This window comes from Moschus berezovskii, chromosome 13 (genome assembly GCF_049115385.1).
Source record: "Moschus berezovskii isolate FMDL1 chromosome 13, NW_MosBer_1.0, whole genome shotgun sequence".
In the NCBI taxonomy this organism is placed as follows: domain Eukaryota; kingdom Metazoa; phylum Chordata; class Mammalia; order Artiodactyla; family Moschidae; genus Moschus; species Moschus berezovskii.
The window spans coordinates 43,929,343-43,957,078 of NC_142472.1; the positions used below are offsets into that span (position 1 = coordinate 43,929,343).

General features: G+C 39.1%; 1 pseudogene; it reads left to right on the forward strand.

Moving 5' to 3' along the window:
• Positions 1-2,033: 2,033 nt before the first annotated feature.
• On the forward strand, positions 2,034-25,042 carry LOC129556562 (uracil-DNA glycosylase pseudogene; annotated as a pseudogene).
• The last annotated feature ends 2,694 nt before the right edge of the window (positions 25,043-27,736 follow it).

Genomic DNA, 27,736 nt, shown 5'->3' on the forward strand with positions numbered 1-27,736 from the left:
CAGTTTAGTGAGTATATCTCTTTCCAGTAAGAGAGTAGGACACTCAGGGACCACCAGAAACTGGTGGGAAAATATTTTCCATCCCAGCAACAAAGAAGTACTCTGGTGAATCTTTTGGTAATTGTTTTTCCTTTAGCACCCAAAATGATACAGGTTTTGGATAAGAAGGATCTGGAGTAGGAGGTCAGGACAGAGTAGGTAGCCCCTGTGTCAACCAAGAAATTCTCAGACCTCTCTGCCACATCCAGTTGCACCCTTGGCTCCAGTCTCATGATGGATATCTGTGATAAGCTGGCTGCCTGGAGCGGGCAGCTTCAGTCCTGCTGAATCATCATACACTTGACTTTGAGGCTCTTGGGACCTGAGGGCAAAGTGACACCCAATGTTCCAACTCACATGTATAGCTAGCCATTTTAGGAGACTTGTCACAGTTTGGACACGCTTTGGCCAAACGTCCTGCCTGTTTACAGATTAGACATTTGCTCATGCCTTGTCCTTCAAGGACTCGGCGTTTGCATAGGGCTTCCCTCGAGAGTGGCCAGCATCTGGCCTTGGCTTGTTTCTTTCCTTTACTCCTTTTCCTGGGCCTTGGCCTCCCTCTCCTGTTCTCTGTTATAAAAGGTATTGGTGGCTGTCTGGACCATCTCATCTAAAGAGGCAGCAGGGTCCTGCTGCTGTAGCTGTTGTAACTTTATCCTGATGTCTGATGCACATTGGAACAGGAATTTGTCCTTTAAAATCACCTATCCTTCATAAGAGTCTAAGTCCAGATTGGTAAACTTTTGGAGGGCCTCTTTTAGCCTTTCCAGAAAGGCAGTGGTGTTCTTATTGGGCTCCTGAGTTATTGCTGAGACCTGGGCATAGCTGACTACTTTTTGCTGGGCTGTTTTCAGTCCTGCCTCTACACAGATCCAAAAATGCTCCCTTTCCCAGATGTGCTCAGGGTCATTATAATTCCAATTAGTATCTGAGGAGGGGACTGAACTTTCCCCAGCTGGGTATTTATCGCTTGGCATGAGAAGCCCCATAGCATACTTTTGGGCTTCCTTTAAGACCCTAGCACACTCAGAGTCAGATAAAGTTTGACTAAATATGACCATGATGTCATTCCACGTCAAGCCAAAGGCCAAGGTAATATGTTGGGAATGTATTTATACATTTGTCTGGGTCATCTGTATAGCTTCCCAGGCCTTGTTTAATCTGACTTAGTTCTAAGGGGAGAAGGGCTTATGCACCTGGGTTGGTCTGTATTCTCCTCCAGTTTCAACTAAGGGACATACTCGTGTTGGCTTTTGTGGAGTGGCTGCTCCCAGATATGGGGTCATGTTTGGAAATTAGGGAGGAGCACCAGGCAACTCAGGAGTCATGGGAGGTGAGACTTCATGGGGGGTTTTCTTCTCTTGGTTGTCTGTGCCTAACACCATTTGCCTAGTAGACTCACTTTTAGGGCATACAACAATCCCATACTTAAGACACAGTTCCTTCATATCTCTTAGTTGAAAGAAAATTTGGACATAGGGGGTCTCTGTCCATTTCCCTTGTATTTTACAGAATAAGTCTAGCTGCAGGATGGTATTGTAATTTAAACTCCCATCCTCAGGCCAGTGTTCCTTATTCCTTGGAGGATACCATGGCCACACAGTGGCACAAAAGACTTTTAAGAGACTTCTCCTTAGAGTTAGAGGATCAAACAGCTTCCAGTTATCAAGTATGCATCTCAAGGGCTTCTGTCAGGAAGTGGATTGGTTATTTCCCATCTGAAAGTCAGTGATGACAGGGAGGAAAAGAAAAAAAGAAAAACAAATAAAAAACCTAATAGACCTCCTTCTATTTTATGGGTGGCCTTCCTTAGGGGTGACTCTTTTTGAAGTTTATCTTACCCAATACTGTTGAAACCTGAAAGCCAGGCATCCCTGGGTGAAGGTGTAGACCTCCAGGCAGGCTGAGGAATGACAACCTCCTGGAGATCACATATCCAGGCAGGCTGAGGCAGGTCAGCCTCCCGAGAATTGGGTCCCTGAGCAGGTTGAGGCATGTCGACTTCCTGGGATCCCCAGACAGGTGAAACGCTGAGTAGGTTGAGGCGTGACAACGAGGGCCAGATCCCTCGGCAGGTCGAGGCAGATTGACCTCCTGGGACCCCTAGCTGGAGTTGGGCATCCTCAAGGTCTCCAGAATGACCAGTGATGGTTAGGATTAAGGGGTTGTTGCAATCTTAACTCATTGCTAGTTTGTCCACCATGGATGGAAATAGATACCATGATGTAAAGCATTCCAAGTCTGTGCTCTGAGACTGGGAACCTGGTGAAACAGCCATAAGTCTTATCCTCTTACTGTTCTGAGGGAATGTAAGTCACTGATTCCCTCCTCTAGTCCTCCATAAGAGAAGTTTAGGGTGTTTACAATGGTAAACATTTCATTGGCATAGACCCATTTTAGGTAATAACAGAAGTAATGACAAAGGAGTGGGTTATCTGGCCCTGTTAGGTCATTAAGAGTATTTTAATATTAATTGGGGTGGAGTGATGTTGCCTAAAAGGGGAGAGGGTCCTGGTTTCAGGAGTTACTAAGTGGCTTAAGAACAAATTGATGAGGCAACAGATCAGATGTTCCATAAAACTGGAGTGGAGATTTGATCCACGGAATTTGTTTGTAACTTTAGGAGAAGGATGGTAAAGGTTTGGGCCCAAACGGCCTGCAGGGCTAATTTCCAAAGTGGCAAACTTTATTCCTGGAAGCCCAATTGCCCTTGAAGGGATGCCACCGATAGATGGACTTCTAACAGGCATTGTGGGCCTGTCACCCACCCTAGCACCTTCACTGAGAAATACTCCTGTTGCACATGTTGTAGGAAACATGGAAGATAAAGGCCTGAATATTTAGATAGACTGGATATTATACAGTATTTCCCTCCCAAGGGCCAGCTATTTTTTGGTTGTACCTCCAGAGTATTGTGGAGGCAACACTGTGGTCCTGGAAGGGGCTCAGGAAAAGAGCATGAAACAGGAGGGAAATGGGTAGGGCACAACTTTTGAAAGCATGACATAGCCAAGGGCATAACATAAACTGATTAAAATCAAATGGGTCCAAGATAACAAGTCAAATTAAACTAAATCTTGATCCTCAATCTTCAAGCTGAATGACACACCCAGATGTGCCAGGACTGTTCCAAGGCACTGTCAAAAGACCAAGGAGTGTGTGGTTCCCCAATTGCTGGAATGATCCTCCCAGTCATTAGCAGATAAAATCACCCAGCTCTCAAAAACTAACCACAACATATTCCATGGCCCCCGCACTCACCCTCTGTGATGGCCCACACTCAGAGTGTGCTTCTCTCTGAATCCAAACAAATCTACCACCTCTTACCTATTCCTGTGTCTCCGACTGATTTTTTTTTTTTTTTGCAATGAAACATCAAGAAACTGGGCTTCATTAGGTCCTAAAACCAGGCACCATGGATTTTGGCCGGCTCAAGTCCCAGTTGGCTATGACTGAGTGACTAAGCATAGCACAGAGTCCCTGCCACGTGGGTTTGAATCCCAATCAGGTAAACAGTTCCAAACACAACTTTTCCCCTTCAGGAAAGATGATGCCCAATACTTTGTAAGCTGTGGCATAGATGGAGAGAGGAGCTTAAGACAGGAGGAAAAAGCAGTGGGAAAATTGTGCTGAGGAATCCCCTTTATAACCTGATGGAAAATCTGCTAAATACCTGACCTGTTGCTCACAGCTTTCATTGGCCTAATCCTTGGCACAGAAAAAGTTAAGGACAGAAGAACCCTCACCTGCTCGGGCAGCAGCTACTAAGAAACAGCAGACAGTATAGCTTTTGGGACACACTGGGGAGTAGCCCTTGCCAGAGTCCTTCAGTTGCACCTACTGCCCCTCACCTGTTCACAGGGGATTATAGGAAACGAGAAACGAAAGACTGTGAAGGAATTAAGATTTTGTTAGCCACATGTGCTTCCAGCCATTAGGGTGAGGATCTTCTATCTTAACCAGATGTCTTCTGAAACCTGAGACTGAGCTGCTGTCCCAGTTTCCAGCTCACCAGGCTTCTTGTCACTTCCACTGTGCTGGGTTTTCTTCATGTTTAGCTTCCACTACATGAGCTTTCATTGAGTTGGGCTTCTGCTGTGTTTGGCTTCCACCTCTCGGGGCCAAGCCAAGGTTGTTTCAGCCAGGTTAAATCTGAGAAACAGCACCAGAGATGTCAGAGTGTGTAATTTTCTTGGTTCTGTCTTGCCACAGCAAAAATTTGAAGCAGTGGACCAGTTTTACAGTTCAGTTACAGCTCAGTTTTATTTGGCAAGCAAAGGAAAATACATCCTCGAGGCATGAGGGCAACACAAAAGAAGCTAATAGAAGAGAGGCTCAATTTTGCCTTCTCTTTTTATATGCTTTTTCTCCTCCTCCTGATCCTGCCCTATGTAAATTGGGCTAGCCAGGAGGTCTGTTTTCTTCACCTGATGTTCCCCTCCAGTCCTTGGACCTTCCTTTGTTCTATTTTCACGGGCTTTTTCCTTTCTTTGCCTTTTAGACACTGCCATTTTGGACTCTTTTTTTCCTATTCTAGCTACTTAACAATTTTGTATATTTATTTGGTTGAAAATATTTTTTCTTTTATACTTGCTGCTCAGCTTCACATGTATATATATTTCACACATGTATATTTTTTAACCATTCTGAATCTTTTTTTTTAACCTTTTTTACTTTTAAAGTATGTCTGTTACATACCTGGAGCTAGGTTCTGTTTGTGAAATACAAACTGGAAGTTTTTTTTTTTTAAGTTGTCATTTAAATGAGAAATATATTTCATCTCATATATCCATTAATGTTGCTATTAGCAGACCACTCTGAAACTCAGTGACTTAAAACAGTCATTCATTACTGTTTGGATCAGCTGGGCATTTCTCCTCCTGTAGGCTAACAGTTCCTGCCCCTACTGTCAGCAGTGGGAAAGAGTCAGTTCTGCTGATCTTGGTTGTGCTGTCACGTGAGTTGGTCAACATTGTTTTTCAGTCTCTACCAAGATGGCCCGAACTTTTTCACACAATTATGGCAAGGTTTCCAGAGCAAGTGAGTTCCAAGCCTGCACTCCTCACAACTCAGATTTCACCACATTCTATTGGCCAAATTAAATCAAAAGGATTGCCCAGATTCAAAAAATGGGGAGATAGAATCTGTCTCTAATGGTTAGGGACTTCCCTCATGACTCAGTTGGTAAAGAATCTGCCTGCAATGCAGGAGACCCTGGTTCCATTCCTGTGTTGGGAAGATCTGCTGGAGAAGGGATAGGCTACCTACTCCAGTATTCTTGGGCTTCCCCTGTGAATCAGTTGGGAAAGAATCCACCTGCTATATAGGAAACCTGGGTTCAGTCTGGATTGGGAAAATTCCCTGGGTTGGGAAGATCCCCTGGAGAAAGGAAAGGCTACCCATTCCAGTATTCTAGACGGGAGAATTACATGGGCCAGTCTATGAGGCTGCAAAGAGTCAGACATGACTGAGTGACTTTCACTTTCACTAATGGTTAGAGATGTAAAGTTAAATATATCAATGCAAGAAGATGTGAAATATTGGGGCAAATTTTTTTTTTTTTTAAAGAAAATAATCGACACTTGTCTTAAACTTCTTGTAAAAGTTTGTTATCCTTTCTGATTTATAATGACTGGAAAAAACAAAATGGAACAAAGAGCAAGATACAGCATACAAGAAAACTGGCTAATTCAATGCAAATTCCTTATGCTACAAAGATTTACGATTTTTATAAATTGTAACATTTCAGTATTACCAGGGTATGTTCTAATCCCTTAATTTTCATGTTTTATTTTTGATTAAACTTTAAACACAGATAAGTTTATTATCAAATTTTCACAATTTGTGAGGTCAGATTTCAAATAATACTGTAGATAATATTTATGAAGAATAAAAACATGAATGGCATACTTGATATAAACGTCATTCTTGAATTAGATTCATTTCTTTCAGTATTCATTCTAATTTTGATTCTTTGAACTTGGGCTTTTCTCCTAGTCTTTGTTAGAGAAAAAGTTTCATATCCTTGTTCTGATGTCTCCTTTTTGCAAACTTGTCTCCTGTTTTCTCTATATAATTGTTTCCCATCAATTTCAAAACATTTGTATTATCTTATTGGGAATTCTTGTACATTTTTCGCTAAGGGAATTTTTTAGGGTTCTTCAAGCATACATAAGTATGTGCAATAAATAATTGGAAGGGAGACACTTAGATGTACATAAGTATGCATACATAAGTATGCACAAGTTTGTGCAAAAAATAATTGGAAGGGAGACACTTAGCTGTCCTCCTGCCAATACATTGACCCCAGTTTTAAAATATTTTTTACTGCACTTGTCTCTTTATTTGAGAATAATCATAAAACATTAACCATTAAAAATGGGTGCAATAAATATATGTTAAGTGTAACATATACTTGAATTTTCTTAAAAGTATCCTCTCTTATTTAAGCTAAAAGAGGGATTTTATATATTTTCTTTCTACCACAGAAATCAGCAATATATTGATAACATGTGAAGTTACTCAGCAACTTGGGAAACCCTAACATTGAAGCTTTTTTCTGTATGTTTCCTCTCTCCCATTTTGAAGAAACAATACCACAAAGATTTTTATTTTTAAAATTAGCCTTTGTCCTCGATTCTATTCTACCCATCTATCTTTTTTTTCTTTTACTTCTTCTTCTTCACTTCTTTGATTTCCATCTTGAGAAATGCCTAGCATAATGCTGGAGCCTATTAAACACCTATTAGATGAATAAGTAAATTAAAAAATGCATAAATAAAAAGGATGTGATTATTCATTTCTCCTTGCCAACACAGTTCTTCTCTCGGCGGGGAGGCTGGAATCTCCTTTTTTATCAGTAAGAAACTGACCCCCAGGGAAGCTGTTTGTGTGACTTTCTTACTGATTTTTGAACTTCGTTGCATAGCACATTTCAACCACCTCTGAACCACAGGATTGAGAGAGATTTCAATGGGAGCATTCTCTTTCTGTTTCATATTCCCATCCCCACCCTCTCTTCAAGTACCTTTTCAAAGATCTCTGCTAATTACTTCCCATGGCAACAGATTGCTTTCCTAGGTAGATTGGTTAGTGATTTTTCAGTGCCTTTTCCTTCAACTTATTTTTCCATGTAGCTTAAAAGAAATTTATAAAAGATATCTGAAAGTAGAAAGTAATCTTCAGCTCTGTGGCAGAGTTACACAATTTCATTTATTTATCAAACACATACAGAGGTTTTTTAAATTAAGAAGTCTGTTATTCACAATATTATTAAAAACCAACGAGTGCAATGTGAATTTGTTCACACTGTAACAACTTTGGTATACTATTTAAGAGGCAGTGTTCCATGTCTTCAAGTTACGTGCCACAGCAAAATTTACTTGGCAAAACTCTAATAGCCTTTTCCTGCTTAATTTTGTACTCCAAGTCTGTAGCTGTTCAGTTTAGTTTACTGAACTGACTAACTGACTGAGCTAGAAGCTATTTAACCTGAATGGCAATGTTTCCAGAATGAAATGCTAACCAACATTTAATATATTTTCCATGTATTTTCTTCAAAAAATTATACTGAATATCAACATATTATTAATATTTGTATACTAATTCATTATAAATAGATATAAATCAAACTATCATAAATCAATTTGTAGAAAGTATTAATTTCTTTATTCAACAATTATGCTTATAAACGTTCAGTTCAGTTCAGTCGCTCAGTCGTGTCTGACTCTTTGTGACCCCATGAATCACAGCACGCCAGACCTCCCTGTCCATCACCAACTCCCGGAGTTCACTCAAACTCATGTCCATCGAGTCGGTGATGCCATCCAGCTTTCTCATCCTCTGTCATCCCCTTCTCCTCCTGCACCCAATCCCTCCCAGCATCAGAGTCTTTTCCAGTGAGTCAGCTCTTCACATAAGGTGGCCAAAGTATTGGAGCTTCAGCTTTAGCATCAGTCCTTCCAATGAACACCCAGGACTGATTTCCTTTAGAATGGACTGGTTGGGTCTCCTTGCAGTCCAAGGGACTCTCTAGAGTCTTTTCTAATACCACAGTTCAAAAGCATCAGTTCTTTGGCACTCAGCTTTCTTTGAAGTCCAACTCTCATATCCATACATGACTACTGGAAAAACCATAGCCTTGACTAGACGGAACTTTGTGGGGAAAATAATGTCTCTGCTTTTTAATATCTAGGTTGTCATAACATTTCTTCCAAGGAACAAGTGTCTTTTAATTTCATGGCTACAGTCACCATCTGCAGTTATTATGGATCTCCCCAAAAATAAAAAGTCTGCTATTTTTTCCACTGTTTCCCCATCTATTTGCCAGGAAGTGATGGGGCCAGATGCCATGGTATTACTTATCTGAATGTTGGTTTATTTCTGCCTAATATTCTGTGCCATAAGAATGTAAGTTCTATTGGAGAAGGGATATTTTATTGTTTTGTTTTAAGGTGCATCCTCAGTGCCAACAGTGTTGTCTGACATATAACCAGAGTTCAAGAACTATTTATTTTTTTGAATGAATAAATTAGCATTTTTCATATTCTAAATTTATTTTTCACTTTAGCTGTTCCATTGACATATCTCTATATTCTTGATGACTACAAACCTGGGGTTTTCTCAGATACACCCAATAAGCTTTCTGTAATAATCCCCAGAGAATAATTTACTTTTCTTTTCTGTTTGAAACTTCATATGATTTATTTCCATTAGAAAACTCTAGTGCTGAAACATGGGATTAGAAGGGCAAAGAATTCTGGAAAATGTAGCTTATGGCTTCTCCTCTATGAGAAAAAAGTGATCTTAGAAGTGTTAGGCACGAAGTTACCCAAGAGCAGTGAAAGACAGCCCCATCAGCTGAACGTCCAACGGCTGCCTAATTCACCAAGCTATTTACCAGCCCAAACCTAAGCATGCTCCATTCAGTACTCCAAAATGGTCAGGGGACCAGAAAAATCCTCACTGGCCAACTCTCAGGACTGTTTCTATTTTGGCACGTGAGTGTACCTCAGGTACTAAGATAACCTTTGGCAACCATTAGAGTCATCAAATGTTCATAACTATTCTATGAATACATACATTTAATCACAGACTGAGTTATGGGAAGGACATATGCAGTAGAGTGTCTTGTTATATAAGCTGCAGCTGTCAATCAAGACTGGCAATCAATGACGTCCTGGATTATGAAATTAACCTTGTCTTAAAAACTCTACACCCCAGCACTTGGGGACTCTTGCATCCCTTGGCCTGGCTGTTGAGGTATTCTCTCTGTTTTCTCTTTCCTTATCTTTAATTAACTCTCATGAAATGAGTAAGACCTCAGACTCTTCTCTGTACCCTTACCACAAACCAAGGGCCATGGAAGCAGCTGTCTCCAGACTCTTCTCCACTAACAGAATTAAGGATAATGATCTCAAACTGAAACAGATCATTCAGCACAACTCCAGTCTATTTCAGTAGAACTGACTTCACTTTTAGCTGATGGGTAAATATTTGACCCATGTCTGGCCAACCAGACACATCTCCTTACCCACAGGCAAGTGTCAGATGCCGTGTGAGTCATCACTGAGGATTTGGCTTGAAGCTGTGCATAAGTGGAATTCATGCTTCCTTTTCAATCTTTCAATAGAAAGAGACAATTGTAGACTTGCTAGAAGGTTCAAAGTTAGACATATATTAAAATAATTCATAAACTGTTGTTTAAGAAAAAATATCTTCAAACATTTAGAAAGAAAATTGTTAATAGACAATTTTGTTAATTAAACACTTTTCGTAATCTAAGAAATAAAGGAGGGTACACCCTGAAAAACAATATGTATCCAATTTAAGAAAATTGCATTACAGTTGTTTATGGTATAAACAGATATATGCCATTAATACAATGACCTCAAAATGACAGACATCAGGAGTATTATCTGATGTATTTCTGGGAATTATAACAGATGTACAAAAAAACACATCGTTATTTTGCACTTAATTATTTTTATTCAGAAAGTCCAAATAAATCTTTAAGTTGTTTTTCAAATATTAATAATAAATAAATTGTAATAAAATGACTGCTGTGAAGATAAATAAATGTATAAATGGCCTACAGTTCCTATGATTCTGAGAGTTGGAGACCTACAAATGATAAATATTAGTTGACAATAACTATTCTGTAATTTCCCCCCATTTATTTATTCAACATGTGTGTGTGTGTGTTTGTGTGTTCAAAAGCACATATGTGTGAAAACACATACAAAGATATACTGAGGCAGTTGCTGAGGCAGTATTATTTGGTTTCAAATAATGACTTGGACATTTTCATTTATGGTACAGTCAACTTTCTATAGGGCTTCCTAGGTGTTATTATTGGTAAAGAACCTGCTTATCAGTGCTAGGAGAAGTAAGAGACACAGGTTCAATCCTTGGGTTGGAAAGATCCCCTGGAGGAAGGCATGGCAACCCATTTCAGTATTCTTGCCTAGAGAACTCCATGGACAGAGGACCCTGGAGGGTTTTGGTCCATAGAATCAGATAATACCGAACAAGTTCATGCACACATGCAACTTTTTATAATCATGATTTTTTTAAAAATGATTTTATGCATCTTTCATTAAACGGATGATAAATTTTCTAGTAGGGTTAATTTTCTCACTAAAGAAATATTAAGCTGTCTCGGAGTAGTGTCCAACCAGTCCATTCTAAAGGGGATCAGTCCTTGGTGTTCATTGGAAAGACTGATGCTAAAGCTGAAGCTTCAATACTTTGGCTACCTCATGCGAAGAGTCGACTCACTGGAAAAGACTCTGATGCTAGGAGGGATTGGGGGCAGGAGGAGAAGGGGACGACAGAGAATGAGATGGCTGGATGGCATCACCAACTCAATGGAGGTGAGTTTGAGTGAATTCCGGGAGTTGGTGATAGACAGGGAGGCCTGGCGTGCTGTGATTTATGGGGTCGCAAAGAGTCAGACACAACTGAGCGACTCAACTGAACTGAATGGAATAGTGTAAGTAAGATAGTAGGAGTTCCTTTGCTTCCGTCATCCCTTAGCAGCAATGTTTTGGAAGCCATCCGCAGACAAACGTGTTGTTGCAGGAACTCTGGGATTCAAGTAAGATGTTGTGAAATTCTGGTGGAATCAAACACCCAAGAGACTTATTTTGAAATAGCCAACTCATGCCCAGGTGGCTGCCTTACCTGCTACAATCCCAGCTACAGACTTGGAAATAACTCCATTTCTTATAGACAAGGCTACAACTCTGTTTAACCTTGATAAAAACAGTATCTTATACCAAGTATAAAATACCAAGGGGCCTGCAAGGAGTCATATCCTCTAATGTTCTGGGTCATAGGCCCACAGACCTCAGTCCTGGCTGTGGACCCAAAGTAGACCAGCCCTTCTGGACCAAGCCTTCTGGTAAGCCTTCCAAACTTCATCCAAATGTAGATTGGACCTGGCTCCAGTCCAGCTCAACTGTGTTTCCAGAGTTGCTACCATCATTCAAAAACACTGTTTAAACCAGTTGGTAAAAACCAAAAGAGGTGTTTTCTCCTTAAAGTATACAGACACCAGCACAAGACTACAAGTATAACAAATAATCAGGTAAATATAACACTACCAAAGGAAACTAATAAATCCTCAGTAACTGACCCCAGGAAACAGAGATCTATGGATCTTCTGACAAAGAATCCAAAATAATTATCTTAAGGAAGTACAATGAAATTCAAGAAAACACAGAGAGATATCTTAAACAAAATTAGGAAAACAACAACACATGAAGAAAATAAAAATTTTGATAAATAGAAACCATTAAAAAAAAAAAAGAAACAAAAAACCTGGAGAGGAAGAATACATTTTACAACTAAAAAATTAAAAAGAGAGCTTCTAAAGTAGACTTGATCATATGGAGGAAAGAATCAGCATACATTAAGATATACTATTGGATTAACTAGATTGAGGAACAGCAAAAATAAGAAAAAGAATGAAAAAGAGTGTGAAGTCTTTTTAAGTCTGAGAATTAAATGTCATCAAGTAGTACTGACTCAACCCTTCTTTGAGTGTTTTTATATGTGTCTACACAGTGGAAGTGAGAAATAGATTTAAGGGACTAGATCTGATAGATACAGTGCCTGATGAACTATGGATGGAGGTTTGTGACATTGTATAGGAGACAGGGACCAAGACCATCCCCATGGAAAAGAAATGCAAAAAAGCAAAATGGCTGTCAGAGGAGGCCTTACAAATAGCGGTGAAATGAAGAGAAGTGAAAAGCAAAGGAGAAGAGGAAAGATATAAGCATTTGAATGCAGAGTTCCAAAGAATAGCAAGGAGAGATAAGAAAGGCTTTCTCAGTGATCAATGCAAAGAAATAGAGGAAAACAACAGAAGAGGAAAAACAAGATATCTCTTCAAGAAAATTAGAGATTCCAAGGGAACAATTCATGCAAAGATGGGCTCGATAAAGGACAGAAATGGTATGGACCTAACAGAAGCAGAAGATATTAAGAAGAGGTGGCAAGAATACACGGAAGATCTGTACAAAAAAGATCTTCACGACCAAGATAGTCACGATGGCATGATCACTCACCTGGAGCCAGACATCCTGGAATGTGAAGTCAAGTGAGACCTAGAAGGCATCACTACGAACAAAGCTAGTGGGGGTGATGGAATTCCAGTTGAGCTATTTCAAATCCTGAAAGATGATGCTGTGAAAGTGCTGCACTCAATATGCCAGCAAATTTGGAAAACTCAGCAGTGGCCACAGGACTGGAAAAGGTCAGTCTTCATTCCAATCCCAGAGAAAGGCAATGCCAAAGAATGCTCAAACTACCGCACAATTGCACTCATCTCACATGCTATTAAAGTCATGCTCTAAATTCTCCAAGCCAGGGTTCAGCAAGATGTGAACCGTGAACTTCCAGATGTTCAAGCTGGTTTTAGAAAAGGCAGAGGCACCAGAGATCAAATTGCCAACATCCGCTGGATCATGGAGAAAGCAAGAGAGTTCCAGAAAAACATCTATTTCTGCTTCATTGACTATAGCTTTTGACTGTGTTGATCACAGTAAACTGTGGAACATTCTGAAAGAGATGGGAATACCAGACCACCTAACCTGCCTCTTGAGAAACCTGTATGCAAGTCAGGAAGCAACAGTTAGAACTGGACATGGAACAACAGGCTGGTTCCAAATAGAAAAAGGAGTACCTCATGGATGTATATTGTCACCCTGCTTATTTAACTTCTATGCAGAGTACATCATGAGGAACGCTGGGCTGCAAGAAGCACAAGCTGGAATCAAGATTGCTGGGAGAAATATCAATAATCTCAGATATGCAGATGACACCACCCTTATGGCAGAAAGTGAAGAGGAAGTCAAAGGCCTCTTGATGAAAGTGAAAGAGGAGAGTGAAAAGGTTGGCTTGAAGCTCAACATTCAGAAAACAAAGATCATGGCATCTGGTCCCATCACTTCATGGGAAATAGATGGGGAGACAGTGGAAACAGTGTCGGACTATTTTTTTGGGCTCCAAAATCACTGCGGATGCTGATTGCAGCCATGAAATTAAAAGATGCTTACTCATTGGAAGGAAAGTTATGACCAACCTAGATAGTATATTAAAAAGCAGAGATATTACTTTGCCAACCAAGGTCCGTCTAGTCAAGGCGATGGTTTTTCCCGTGGTCATGTATGGCTGTTAGAGTTGAACTGCGAAGAAGGCTGATCGCGGAAGAATTGATGCTTTTGAACTGTGGTGCTGGAGAAGACTCTTGAGAGTCCCTTGGACTGCAAGGAGATCCAACCAGTCCATCTAAAGGAGATCAATCCTGGGTGTTCTTTGGAAGGACTGATGCTAAAGCTGAAACTGCAATACTTTGGCCACCCCATGCGACGAGTTGACTCACTGGCTCACTGGAAAAGACTCTGATTCTGGGAGGGATTGGGGGCAGGAGGAGAAGGGGACGACCGAGAATGAGATGGCTGGATGGCATCACCGACTCGATGGACATGAGTTTGAGTGAACTCCGGGAGTTGGTGATGGACAGGGAGGCCTGGCGTGCTGTGATTCATGGGGTCGCAAAGAGTCGGACACGACTGAGCGACTGAACTGGACTGAACTGACGCAGTCCTCCCTGGTGGCTCAGATAGTAAAGAATACGCTTGCAGTGCAGGAGACCCAGGTTTTATCCCTGGGTTGGGAAGATCCCCTGGAGAAGGGAACGTCAAGCCACTCCAGTATTCTTGCCTATGAAATCCCATAGACGTAAGAGCCTGGAGCGTTGCAGTCCATGGGATAGTAAAGAGTCGGACATGACTGAGCAACTAACACACATGCTGCGCTCACTAAAATCAGATAAGAACTGGAAAAATGTGTGAGAATAATATTCACAAATAATTATTGCTATGCGGCTTGGATCCTTTTTGAGATGTGAAAATGAAACAGACTGTATTTGAGGGCAAGAATTTTTAATCCTAATCACATTAGATAACAATTTTAGTGTAGGGATATTCTGCTTTTGTTTTTTTTTTTTTTTTTTCAGAATTTTATTTATTTTTTTTGTAATTAATTTATTTTTTATTGGAGGCAAATTATTTTACAATATTATATTGGTTGGTTTTGCCATACATTGACATGATACCACCCTGAACGCGCCCGATCTCGTCTGATGTTCTGCTTTTGAACTGTGGTTCTGGAAAAGACCCTTGAGAGTCCCTTGGACTGCAAGGAGATACAACCAGTGCACTCTAAAGGAGATCAATCCTGGGTGTTCATTGGAGGGACTGATACTAAAGCTGAAACTCCAATACTTTGGCCACCTCATGTGAAAAGTTCACTCACTGGAAGACTCTGATTCTGGGAGGGATTGAGGGCAGGAGGAGAAGGGGACGACAGAGAGTGAGATGGCTGGATGGCATCACCATAACTCTATGGACATGAGTTTGAGTGAACTCCGGGAGTTGGTGATGGACAGGGAGGCCTGGCATGCTGTGATTCATGGGGTCACAAAGAGTCGGACACGACTGAGCGACTGAACCGAACTGAACTGATTCAAATGAATACAGGTCAGAATGTAAAATTACAAAACAAACAAAACTTGGCCAAATTTTAAAATACACGCTTTGTACTGATAGTAAATATTAATATTGTTTCCCTAATTAATTAGTGTTATTATTGTCTCATATTAGGCATTAATTTCCATGTAGTATTAATTTCTTCATCTCCAAAAGAATTAAGAAAGCACTAAGAAGTAAGAAGTTTCATCTTTAAGCAATTCAAGACATTTTTGCCTCTAATTTACCAAAAGTGAGCTCAATAAACTCTTCTCTGCTCACAAACTTGATCACTTAGGCTGAGTTCAAAATTTAAATGGCTTATTTGGATCTCTCACTTGTGAGATTCCAATATTCCCTTGGGACTCATAAACTCTAGATGGCATATTCATTGGCATTCATTATTTTCAAAAAGAAAGACATCCTTTGTGTTCCAAGATCAAGAGTCTAAAAACTTATATATAAAATCTCTAAAGTAATTAACTGGTAAAATGAGCAAAAAGCAAACACTTACATCTTCTCACTGTTATCCAAGTTATGATGCTGGGCTAGACAATTAAGTTGGTATCATTATTCTCCTAGTTATACATTGTTAAAAGTCATGGCAGAAAAGTTTTTTGATGATGATTAAATTTAAAATAATCTTTAGATCACATATGTGCAATTGGTAATTTAGGCGTATATTAAGAAATTTAAGTAACATTGAGAACTATTTTTAAAAAATTTTATGCTTATTTTGTTGAACTCTTTATTATCTATAATTGTTTCAAAATAATCCTTTGGATTATCTAATGCATAATGACACTATATCGATAAAGACATATTTATTGACATAAAAAAGCCATACTTTTTATAAATTATATTCCATTATATGTGCCTGGTATGCATTTATCTTTTTGCTTTGGATATTACCATCCATATTATATATAATGCTAATGTGGCCATTGTTTCTCCTCAAATTTAACAAACTCCTTATGTAAATTTTATTCAATACTTATTATCCTATGATTTAAAATAAATGCACTTGACAATAAAAAAATTCCTTCAATTCTAGATTTTAAAAATTTCTAAATTTAGATGATTATTTAATTTTAAGTGGTCAATATACATGAGTAACTTTGGATATCATGACTGAAACAAAGCATACAGAAAATAAATTATGTCTAATACTGAATAAACAAAAGCATGACCTGTTTGGGAATAGTTATTTTATTTAATATACATTTTTCAAGAATACTTTAATATTATTATTACAGTACAGCAGTACAGCATACTCTATGACTTATAATGTGGACCCAAAATAATTTTTGTAGAAATTTTCCTTATTGTTTCATCTACAAAATATATTTCAGTGGCAAATTTAACAGAGAGGACATCTTAATGGTTGAATTCTATGTCTCCAAAGCAGTTTTTATATTAGTCTCTACATTACAGAAGCATGACTTATGTGAAAGCTATTGTAATTTCTATTGTTAGAATAGTAATTTGTTTCAGTGCAGAATGATGAGAAACTCTTTTCTTGTACAGTCTGTGAGCTATGGCAACAATAATAGGGAAATATTCACATGGTCCATTTATAAGATGAGGTTGCATAAAGTCCATCTAATTACATATGAGTGGTTATTAGAATAGGTCCTCAAACAAGAGTTATAGGAGAGCTATAAATTCTCAGCCATCTATTATCAGGTCACTTTATGAGAATTGCAGTCTCATGCATATTGGGCATTTCATTGTCACTGGCTTTGAAACAAAAATAAATGAGGTATTCACAGGCCAGATATAGACTTTTTGGTTTAAGTGTCAATGCAGCCTACACTATAAGAGAAATATCACCAGGGGAAAAGTATCTATTGATAGCAATCACTTTAGTTTGACTCTGAAAATAAGAATGTTAATTCACTATGTATATTAGAGGCTATTATGCATTTCTAAATACAAATGGGTTTTGTTATAGGAAAGGCATGTTTTAATGTATTAGCATAAAGCCTCAAAGTACTGTAAGTCCTTGGGCTTCTGCACAAGAAAATTATAAACATGCCCATACAAAAACCAGAGTGTTCATGTAGAAAGACTAATTTTAGAAAAAGTTGTTTTTGTCATGACAAAACACAAATGTCTATGTTCCTTAGAGTGTGTTTGTTCATCAATTCATTCATTCTGTTTCAAGACCTCTCACCCCTATGGTGATCCAAAAACAAAGTGAATTCACAGAGAATGACTCAAAACAGTGAGAATTCCTATGGTTGGAGAAGTGTTTCCAGTTGGCTGTATAAAGCACTACTGAAAATTATCTGGGAAAAGATGCTAAAGAATCAATTGGAAGATTTAAAAGTATTTGTAAAAAATACTATTAAGGTCCTAACATTTTTATTTTATTTGGACATTAACTTTAAATAAAAGTGTCTACTAAACATATAAAATTAGGTAGTGATGGTTTAAAAATGCAGAAACATATGTTAAAATGAAGTTACTTCAATAACAACAAAAGTGTTGGTCACCTATTTTATAAAGTCACATTTTCATTATTCATGGAAATTGAAATCCTTAATATTAAATATCTATTAAAGGGAAGAACCATTATTTGATTTACTTATGACCTAAGTGATTAACAGCTAAACTCTCTTTCAGTTACATTATTGAATAACTAAGCTGTCAAGTCTTTAAGACAGAAAAGAATATTAGAGCTAAATTTTTAAATATCTTATAAATAAATATAAAGCAATCACGATAAACATGGTGAATAAATTCAATACAGAGATTATATTTTCAGAGTTCCAGGGATATTTCAAAGACTGAAATAAGATACCAAGAGGCTAAACTAAAATTCTAGGAGCCAAAGCCTAAAGAAAAACAGAAATCTAATATTCTGTATTTTTTGATGCTGCTGGAAAAAAAATAATAAAAATTGAATCAAAAGATGAGATATACTCAAAAATATTAATATTTAAATAGAAAATTATATTTATATGAAATAGAGGACTTCCCGGGTGGGGCTGGTGGTAAATAATCTGCCTGTAAATGCAGGAGATATGAGAAATGCAGGTTTGATCCTTGGGTCGGGAAGATTCCCTGGAGTAGGAAATGCCACCCTACACCAATATGTTTGTCTAGAAATTCCATGGGCAGAGGAGACTGCCAGGCTACGATCCCTGGGGCTACAAAGAGTTGGAGGTGACTGAGCATATGAAATATAGATTAAGAATGTATTTAAACACATCTGTGTATCTCTATGATGATATCAATTGTTATAATCTCTAATAATTAATCAAAGCAATATCTATTTATTAATAAGCCAAGTTTGAAAATATATTTCCATGCGAAATATACTGCAAGACCAACTTTTCTTTTTGACTGTTTTGAGATTAATTATATATGTTTTATATCAGCAAGGCAAAAGGGAAACATAATTTTGTTTTCCATCTTGCTGGCTCAAAATGGGGTGTATTTTTTAACCTAACCTTTCCTTTTTTATTTCAAAATAAGTAATATTATTTTTTATCAGTACATGAACCATAATACCAGATACCTTAAAATATCAATATGAATTTGAAAATATATCATTTACATAGATTTAGAAAATTTAGCATACATTAAATTGCAAGATAATATACCATCTCTTTAAAAATTGAGAAATTCTAATAGTAGGAAAGAAAAGTTTGTTCCTTCATACTTTCTCTATTGAGTCAGTTGATTTAGCAGACAGTGCTTTATCCCATTGTTACTATGTTACCTTTTAACTGCAGTGTGATTCAATGAAAAGCATATATATGTATATTTTATAATATGTATATATGTCTATATATACATATGTATATTATATACACAATACATATATATGTATATTATTAAATTAAAATCTATAAATTGTAAGTTATATATATATTACAGATTACATATACATCATATATTAGTGTACATATTTCTCCAGTTTAAGTTAAACTTTCACATATAAGGACTTGAAAATTATCCCCAATGTTAAGACAAAAAGAGCCAAACAATCTAGAAATGACAGTCAGTTTTCTTGGACCTATAAGATACATAAGGTCACACAGAAACCCCTTCTATCTAAACTTAGAGAAATATAAGACAAAGAATTACAACTGAGATCACTTAACCTGAAGGATAACACATTATAAAGCTAGACTAACTGAGATACATTAGTATTGATAATAGAGGCATAGATTAACAGACCAGAATAAACAACTGAGAAATAGATTCATATTAATAAAGTGAACTGGTCTAAAGACACTTCAGTGAAAAAATACATTTTTGAAGAATGATGTCAGAAACATTGGAAATTTTTTTATATGTAAAAAAACATACAAATTTAGGTATAAACTTTATACCTTTCACAAAAAACAACAAAAAATAGATCATTGACCTAAATATAAAATATCAATCAAATTTCTAGAAGAAAATATAGATTTAAAAAATGTTGATCATAGGCTTCATGATGAGTTATCAGTTAAACAGCTAGAGCAAAACACAGACAAGTAAAAGTAATGTTAGACTGTATCACTGTTCATCCTTTTTGCACTGTTCACTGATCCCAGGGTAGGCAAGGTGCCAGCTAAGAGGCTGGAAGGAGACTTGAGGAACCATAGGAAATGTAGACACATTTATTCTCTTCTTGCTGGCCCTGCAGCCTTAACACAGCCTCTCTCCCAGCTGAGAGAACAGCCATAGCAGCAGCCACAACATAACCAGAATATAGCCATGACAAAGCCATGACATAACCTCATATAACATAGTCATGATGTCACTGCAATGTAGCCCCAATGCAGTAGTAGCCAGGACTTTCATGGTGAGGCTCATTCAGGCCTACCAAACAAAGCAGCTCCTGACCAAGCTAGTCTCTCATAACACACGTGAGCAATGCTAGAAATGAGCTTATCTGTTACATCATCATTATTTACAAAACCTGTGGTGAGAGAGCCTGAGCAAATACCATCTTGGTATTTGCTCTCTCCCCACATAGACTTTGTTAATATTAAAAGTTTCTGTGAAAGAAACTGTTAAGGGAATTATGAGAAAAGTCACTGACAGGGAGAAGACACAAAACATTTACTTGATAAAATACTTATCTCTAAATTATACAAAGAACTCTAAAGCTCAATAATAAGAAATAAGTGGCACAATTTAAAAATGTGCAAAAGATATAAACAGATACTTCACTAAAGAAGATATATAGAAAGCAAATAATCATGGGAAAAGGTAACATAAGTTTTCATTAGAGAATTGCAAATTAAACTGATAATGAGGTAGCACTACATCCTGATTAGAAAAGGAAAAAACAAAAAACAAACAAAAAAAAACTGACAACACTAAATGCTTGTGAAGATGTGAAATATCAGGAAATCTGATTTGCTGCTATTGAGAATTCAAGATGGTACAGGCACTTTGAAAAACAATTTGAAGGATTCTTACAAAGAAGATCAAAATATCACGTTCCTAGATATTTATTAACAGATTAAAAAAACTTATGTCTACATACAGCTTTCATGGTGGTATCTATTATTCATAATCATCCCAAGTAAAAGAATCCAAAATGTGAAGTTCAATAAGTGAATGGATAAACAAGCTACACGATATACACACACAGGACTATGATTCATAAAAAATAATAAAAGAGCAACCAAATCACAAAATAAATTGAACCTAAGATGAATATTTTTAACAGAATGAAGTCAATCTAAAAATACCTACGTACTCTACGATTACCATTATATGACATTCTGTAAAAGGCTCAATTTAAATGAGTAAGATTGTCTGTGGTTTAGAATAAGTATATTTGAGTCCATATTCTTATAAAGAAATTAGTGAATGTAAATTTAAATGGTATGGACCTAACAGAAGCAGAAGATATTAAGAAGCGGTGGCAGGAATACACAGAAGAACTGTACAAAAAAGATCTTCACGACCAAGATAGTCACGATAACGTGATCACTGACCTAGAGCCAGACATCTTGGAATATGAAGTCAAGTGGGCCTTAGAAAGCATCACTGCTAACAAAGCTAGTGGTGGTGATGGAATTCCAGTTGAGCTATTTCAAATCTTGAAAGATGATGCTGTGAAAGTGCTGCACTCAATATGCCAGCAGATTTGGAAAACTCAGCAGTGGCCACAGGACTGGAAGAGGTCAGTCTTCATTCCAATCCCAAAGAAAGGCAATGCCAAAGAATGCTCAAACTACCGGACAATTGCACTCATCTCCCACGGTAGTAAAGTCATGCTCAAAATTCTCCAAGCCAGGCTTCAGCAGTATGTAAACCGTGAACTCCCAGATGTTCAAGCAGGTTTTAGAAAAGGCAGAGGCACCAGAGATCAAATTGCCAACATCCGCTGGATCATGGAGAAAGCAAGAGAGTTTCAGAAAAACATCTATTTCTGCTTCATTGACTATGCCAAAGCCTTTGACTGTGTGGATCACAATAAACTGTGGAACATTCTGAAAGAGATGGGAATCCCAGACCACCCGACCTGCCTCTTGAGAAACCTGCATGCAGGTCAGGAAGCAACAGTTAGAACTGGACATGGAACAACAGACTGGTTCCAAATAGGAAAAGGTGTACGTCAAGGTTGTATATTGTCACCTTGCTTATTTAACTTATATGCAGAGTACATCATGAGGAACGCTGGGCTGGAAGAAGCACAAGCTGGAATCAAGATTGCTGGGAGAAATATCAATAACCTCAGATATGCAGATAACACTGCCCTTATGGCAGAAAGTGAAGAGGAACTCAAAAGCCTCTTGATGAAAGTGAAAGAGGAGAGTGAAAAGGTTGGCTTGAAGCTCAACATTCAGAAAACAAAGATCATGGCATCTGGCCCCATCACTTCATGGGAAATAGATGGAAAAACAGTGGAAACAGTGTCAGAGTTTATTTTTTTGGGCTCCAAAATCACTGCAGATGCTGATTGCAGACATGAAATTAAAAGACACTTGCTCCTTGGAAGGAAAGTTATGACCAACCTTGATAGTATATTAAAAAGCAGAGACATTACTTTGCCAACCAAGGTCCGTCTAGTCAAGGCAATGGTTTTTCCCGTGGTCATGTATGGATGTGAGAGTTGGACTGTGAAGAAGGCTGATCGCCGAACAATCGATGCTTTTGAACTGTGGTGTTGGAGAAGACTCTTGAGAGTCCCTTATACTTCAAGGAGATCCAACCAGTCCATTCTAGAGGAGATCAATCCTGGATGTTCATTGGAGGGACTGATGCTAAAGCTGAAACTGCAATACTTTGGCCACCTCATGCGACGAGTTGACTCACTGGAAAAGACTCTGATGCTGGGAAAGGTTGGGGGCGGGAGGAGAAGGGGACGACGGAGAATGAGATGGCTGGATGGCATCACCGACTCTGTGGAAATGAGTTTGAGTGGACTCCGGGAGTTGGTAATGGACAGGGAGGCCTGGCGTGCTGTGATTCATGGGGTCGCAGAGAGTCGGACACGACTGAGTGACTGAACTGAACTGAACTGAACTGAAAGTTAATGGGAGGGAGATAGAACTTCCTGTGTAGAAGAATTCCAAATAACGTAGACACTCGTATCGGGGACTAGCCTCGATATGACCCAGGGTATCCTCGGGATGAACAGCGTTGGCGTCAGAGAGAGAGAGAAAGAGAGAGAGACAGGGGCTGATGATTCCTTGGTTTACGCTGGAAACCAATAAAACCCCAGCACGGGGCTTGCTCTGTTTATGTAGGCTGCAGGCGCCCTCTCGAATCACTGGAGGCACCCCACCAGGGCACCCCCTCGAGTGGGTCTTAGAAGCCCAGGCAGATAAGTAAACTCAGAGGGCCCAGCGCTCCAAGGATCTCAACCATAAAAAGGAGAATAGAGAAAAGGATGGAAAAAGAGAAAGAACGACACGGGGAGACCAAGCTTCAGTGAGCAAGGCCCAAAACTTTATTTTCCAGTGTTGCTTTTATACCCTAAGTTATGCGCATAAGAAACAGAGAAAGGGAGGTATAGAGTCACACCAAAATCCCGTGGGGTCAGCAGTCTTGACCCTTATCAGGATCAGGGCTTATTTTTGTGTGTCTCATGATAAAAGTTTTAGGTGGTTTACATCATCTTCTGGCCAGGGGGCCTGCTAACAGTTTTATGGCCCTCTCTCCTGACAATAGGTTAGTTAGCAAGTAAGTAAAAGACTTTTCTTTTAAGGTGACTTTCCTAAAGTTAGGTGCTAGACACATAGCAAAGTTACATTCCTATAAGGCACTGGTGTAGTGAGCTGCAAGAAAGGAATTTATTAACTTAAGATCTGATGTGGTTAAATCAAAGGATTAATATATTTCCAAGTATACAATAGATAGAGGAAACTGCAGCAAGCATTGATTCAACAATGAAATCTTTTCTAGTACTATTCTAATGATTTTAACTTCTTCAACAGATTCCTGTATTTTAGAATATTAGGCTTTCTGTCCTTGCATGGCTGGGAGGCTATAAACAGTCACACTCATAGTTGTAAGAGCCCGGACAAACTTGTCATGCAAGTTAGAAAGCTATCAGAGGGGCTTGGATTGGAACACTCCTATTAAGCCGAGGAGAACTTTTAAACTACAGCTCTGAATTAATGTTTTCAGAGAAAGGTGGTTGGGGGGAAGCCCCTGCAAGTATTAGAGGACTTGGTAAGAGGCGTAAGATAGTAAAGCAGTCAGACTCCTGTTTTCTTTGGGGTAGATGCTCAGGTAAGTCCAGGGGGTTCCTCGAGCCCTGATTAGCCTTTGCCCGTCAGGCCTCTTCCCCAATTGACCTTTGCCATGGGTAGGATTTCCCTCGCTGGCTCCCAGCACTCTTGCCCTAATTTAAGGGCTACATAAAATCCCTTGTTCTTCAGTATTCATTGTGGGCATTGTGATTCCTAACAGTATAATATAGAAAGAGGGTGGGTCAGGGATTTTATAAGTGGAGAAACCTGACAAACACTATCTTAGACTTGTGCAATCAAGATCAACATCAGATACCCAACTCGAAAATGGGGGCCGCGGCCTGCTAGTGCCTGACGGGGATCAGCCCTGGGTCCCCAGGGCTAAGATCCCCCACGAATGAGGGTCCTCTGCCCGGGCCGTTGGGTTGGGGGCGGAAGCTGCGGGTGCCCGGGAGAGACCCGCTGCAGCTGCTGAGCCGCCTCTGCGTGGACTACCTGCAGGCCAGCCCTGCCAAGAAGCCCCGGGCCAGGCCGGAGGAGCCCGGCAAACCGCCCTCGTCACGGCTGAGCCCGTAGCAGTTGATCCGCATCCAGAGGAACAAGGCGACTGCGCTGCTCAGACTCGCGGCGCGAACGTGCCAGTGGGTTTTGGTGAGTTGGAAGAAGCACCTCAGCGAGGAGTTCGGGAAGCCATACTTCATAAAGCTTATGGGATTTGTTGCAGAAGAAAGAAAACATTACACTATTTACCCTCCCCCTCACCAAGTCTTCACATGGACCCAAATGTGAGACATAAGAGATGTGAAGGTCGTCATCTTGGGACAGGATCCATATCATGGACCCGATCAAGCTCATGGGCTCTGCTTCAGTGTTCAGAGACCTGTGCCACCCCCACCCAGTTTGGAAAACATTTATAAAGAGCTGTCCACAGACATAGATGGTTTTGTTCACCCTTGTCATGGAGATTTATCCGGATAGGCCAAACTAGGTGTTCTCCTGCTCAGCGCTGTCCTCACAGTCCAGGCACATCAAGCCAATTCTCATAAAGAGAGAGGTTGGGAGCAGTTCACCGATGCCGTTGTGTCCTGGCTCAATCTGAACTCCCACGGCCTTGTCTTCTTGCTCTTGGGCTCTTACGCTCAGAAGAAGGGCAGTGCCATTGATAGGAAGCGGCACCACGTGCTGCAGACTGCGCACCCCTCACCGCTGTCAGTGTACAGGGGCTTCTTCGGATACAGGCATTTCTCTAAAACCAACGAGCTGCTGCAGAAGTCCCGCAAAGAGCCCATCAACTGGAAGGACCTGTGACCGTGTGACCTGGATCCTGGGGGTGACATTGACCTTTGGGATTGGGGTCTCTGAGCAGTTTTCTAGAAGCTGCGAAATAGAAGTGTTGGTCGTTTGAAGTCAAAGTAAGAAGAAAATCTCCCTCATGATTCTTAAGCACCCTGCACAAGGGAATATGTTTCAAGCGGAGCAGCCATGAGCCAGGCTGCCTGGGAGTGGGGGCTTTATTCAGCTAGAGATAACTGGACCACACCAGCTGTGGCTCAGGCTTCCTGGAAGGGACCTGAGGCCACGTACTGACTTTTCCTCTTTGCTACCACCTTCATGTTTAGAGCAGGGAGAGAAGCCCCTTCTGTACAGCCAGCTGCTGCTTGTTTTTACCTGATAGGTTAGACTTTAGTTTTGGGGATGCTGACTGTTTTTATTTGGAAAGGCCCCCTTTGCCTACCCTGACATTTCATTCTGATCTGTGGTCTTTCATGAAGCCCTCAGGAAGATTGAGGATGTTTTGCTGGTTCCCAGAAATTAGGGATTGAATTCCTGCCTGTAGTAGAGGTGAAAATTGCTAAGGAACCATCCTTGGTGTGAACTTTCAGTGAATAGAAGTTGGGAAAAGCAAATTTGGTCTTTTTTATATAGTAATTCTTCAGGTGTTTCTAAAGAGTAATCTATGGAGGTTGAACATGAAGCAGAAAGCGTTGTTTTAAGAGGAAAGAAATGCTTTATTCCTCGGTACATCCTGAGTTGGAGTTTTTGAGACACCAGAGACTGCTAATGCTGTTTTTTTCATTTAGAGGGGCAGGGGTTGGACTGAAATCACTTTAGGATTTTTCTTTTCTGTGACACTGGTGAATTTTGCTTTTTTAAAAAGATACGCAGATATGTATATATATTTTTAATCCTCTTTTTTAAGAGAAAGCCTTTATTAGATGTGCACCTCCATCCCCAGATGACACGGTTTTGCTGTAAGCTGGGTTTAAAGGGTTAACCAGCTGGGTTTAAAGCTGCTTGAGTTTGATAATAAAATAAAAGTCTGTTGAAGTTTAAAAAAAAAAAAAAGATCAACATCAATGCTGACAAGCCTGTTGATAGTGCATACTCTTAACAGGATATAATAAAAATGGCACTTTGATTGTATAATCTCCCTAAAACCTATAACCCCAGTTTAATCTGAGAAAAACAATACAGAAATTCCAATAGAGGGACATCCTTACAAAATCCCGTTCCAAATAACTCTCAAGGTCATACACACACACACACACACACACACACACACACACACACACACACAAACCAACAAAGAAACTCTAAGGAACTGTCACAGCCAAGAATACCCTAGAGAAACATGACACTACATAAAATGCTTTATCTTGAGTGTGATCCTGTGAGAGGAAAAAAGTACTAGCTATAAATAAAAGCAATTGGAATAACTATGGACTTTAATAATAATGTATTAGTAGTGGTTCATTTTTTGTGTGACAAATGTGCCTTTCTAATATAAATGCAAATAATAGTATAAACTTGTCACAAACTATACAGGAAAACTCGGTTCTATCTTTTAAATTTTTCTATAAAATACAGACCTATAAAAATAAATCTACTTTAAAAATTCAATATCTTCATTGAATGCTTCTCAGAGATTTGATCAAGTTTGTATGTATCTAAAAAAGTACATGCAGGTTTATAAAGGTGTGAATAAATTATTGTTAAACATTGCATTTAATTAAAGGAAAACAACAACTTTTTAGCTTTCTACACAGTCACACTTTGGTACATGTGTGTGCTCACATACATTCTCCTAGTGGGATCACAAAATTACAGACATTTCTAAACTTCAGTTCAGTTCAGTCTCTCAGTCGTGTCTGACTCTCCACGACCCCATGAATCACAGCACGCCAGGCCTCCCTGTCCATCACCAACTCCCGGAGTTCACCCAAACTCATGTCCTCAGAGTCGGTGATGCCATCCAGCCATCTCATTCTCGTTCGTCCCCTTCTCCTCCCGCCGCCAACCTTTCCCAGCATCAGAGTCTTTTCCAGTGAGTCAACTCGTCGCATGAGGTGGCCAAAGTATTGCAGTCTCAGCTTTAACATCAGTCCTTCCAATGAACACCCAGGATTGATCTTACAAAGGTCTAAAATAAAAAGAAGTGCATATGGCACTAAGAGAGGTCAGCAGAAATCTGACACACTATGTTAGTGAATCTCAGATGCTGTTGAAGTTTTTTGTCAAGAAATGTAGAGGATTAAGCTTAAATAAAAAAGGGACAAATAGTTGCCTTTGGGTTAAATTTTGTGTATGTATATTGGATTGTTTTCTTTCTTTACATATTTTCTTTCCCAGAGTAAAAAAAAAAAAAAGACAGTTCTTTCACAGAAACTTCCTGCTGTTCATGCAATAGAAAATTCCTGTTCAATACTTCTAAAGCTGCCTTACTCCTGTTCACTTATTGTCAGAGGACGGTGTGGAAAATAGAAAGAAAATGCTATATTTAATGATATTACTTAAAAATTGAAAGTACTTTTACATCCTGTAAGTAACTAGCATGACTTTAGCTTTTGTTGTCAAGTGATGGGCATGCTGAATGATGCTGAATGATGAAGGTGATATTTTTCTTAAATAAGTTCTACACTATGCAATATTTATTCTTAAAAATAAAAGCAACCTACAAATCTCTGTGGGATGAATTCAGATACTCAATGTTTTGGTTTCCTC